This window comes from Octodon degus, unplaced genomic scaffold (assembly GCF_000260255.1).
Source record: "Octodon degus isolate 3935 unplaced genomic scaffold, OctDeg1.0 scaffold00002, whole genome shotgun sequence".
Classification (NCBI taxonomy): domain Eukaryota; kingdom Metazoa; phylum Chordata; class Mammalia; order Rodentia; family Octodontidae; genus Octodon; species Octodon degus.
This window is the reverse complement of record NW_004524578.1, coordinates 28,529,992-28,531,769: the sequence shown is the minus strand read 5'-3', so window position 1 is coordinate 28,531,769 and position 1,778 is coordinate 28,529,992. Positions and strand designations below refer to the sequence as shown.

The 1,778-nt window shown below is 40.4% G+C and overlaps 1 protein-coding gene and 1 pseudogene across 2 annotated transcripts in view; both read right to left on the bottom strand.

Annotated features, from left to right (window-relative positions):
• Dnajc17 (DnaJ heat shock protein family (Hsp40) member C17) overlaps positions 1-1,778 on the bottom strand; it is a 63,259-nt gene that overhangs the window by 24,467 nt on the left and 37,014 nt on the right. The window lies entirely within an intron of this gene.
• Positions 236-1,746, bottom strand: LOC105741570 (annotated as a pseudogene).

The following is a 1,778-nucleotide window of genomic DNA, read 5'->3' as shown; positions in this document are numbered from 1 at the left end:
GAGCTATCTGGCTGGCCCTAGAGACCATACAATGAGAACAAACTTTAGTTGTTAACCATCCATATCCATCTTTTGATTTGCTCTGAAAAACTTCCTTTAAGAAGTGGGCTCATTGGCAACAACCCACTTTTGGGTCTCTCTCTTTTTTTTTTCTTTTCAAGTCAACAACTTTATTATTTGTCACATAACTTCATACAAAATGAAACTTAGCAAATGGGTCAGAGTTACTAAAAAAAAAAAAAAAAAGCGCACAGGTTGTTCTCATTGTTCCATGTACACTGAGAGAAGGGCTTGGTGCAACCAGGCGTAGCAGCTGCACTTGCTGGAAGCCCCTTTGCAGATGCAGCCCTGGGCACACTTGGCACAGCCCACCAGGCAGCAGGAACAGCAGCTCTTCTTGCAGGTGGTGCATCTGTACGCTTTGCAGGTGCAGGAGCCATCGGCAGCACAGGAGCAGTTGGGGTCCATGGCAAGCAAAGCAGCAGCTGAACTAGAGTCTGAAGGATAATGGCAGAGTTGCTTGAGGATTCCGAGAGGCGTGGTCTGGGTCTCTTCTTGAGAGAGATATCCCTCTCAAGAAATTTTTCTATTCTTAATCTCTGCTCTTCCTTAGAGTTCATTCTTCAATTTTAGGGAACACAAATTACATGTTTCTGACACCTAGCAGGTTGCAAGTTACATTTATTCCTCCTCTATCATTTGGAGGTCCCACTGAGATAACTGGAAGGAGGTAAGAGTTTGCTTTCATAGATTCTGGATTGTGACTCATTTAGGTAATCAGAAACTGTCATCCTTGTTTGTCAATTATCTACACCTTGAATTCTTTTTTTTTTTTTTTAATAATTTACAACATTTATTTTTTTGTTTTTTTGTGGAACCGGGGATTGAACTCAGGTCCTTGAGCTTGCCAGGGAAGCGCTTATTCCACTGAGCCATCTCCCCAACCTACACCTTGAATTCTTACGCTATGTGTTTTATAAAAATATAATAAATTTAAGGGGAGAACATGGGAACATTATAATATTTCTTTGATGGGAAATTTTACTTTTGCTGGCAAGGCCTTCTTTCCTGTTTTATATATGTTCCACTTGGACTTATGCTCCTTGCTTGACCTGTTTGATTTGTTTGACGTTGTGGTTTTGTTGTCTTATCTTAGATGGCAGTGCTATGGAAAAGTAATGTTAGAGCGTCCCCTAGTAGACTTTGATATTACACAAAATGAGAATTTATGAAATGTTGTAAAATTTATGAAATCTAGTATATATTTAGGAAATATACATGGGACTACTAATAATCATCCCATGGGGGAGGCTAAAAACAGGAGGAGTACTACAAGTTGGAGCTGCATAGTGAGACCCTGTACCAAATACATTTTTATTTTTTTTTATTTTTGAAACCCAACTATTCCTTTTATTTTACACAAAAGTATAAAGGTCAGGGCGCCGGGGAGATGGCTCAGTGGAACAAGCAATTCCCTGGCAAGCACAAGGGCTTGAGTTCAATCCCTGGTTCCGCTGGGGGGGCGGGGAGTGTAAAGGTCAATATTCATTTACAAAAATAAGTTTAGTCATAAACTTCCATCATAAATACGCTACAGTTTTAATAACAAATCCACTTCTCATGACTGAATGCCAGTGGAAGTATCCAAAGCACTCCCTACCCTTCGGGGTTCTGCTTCTCAGAAGATACTGCAGAGGTGGATCTGTTCCAGATCCTTACTCTTTTTCTTTTGCTCTTCTTTTCAGAAGCGGATTTTAGGACCAGGTAGATAGCTCAGT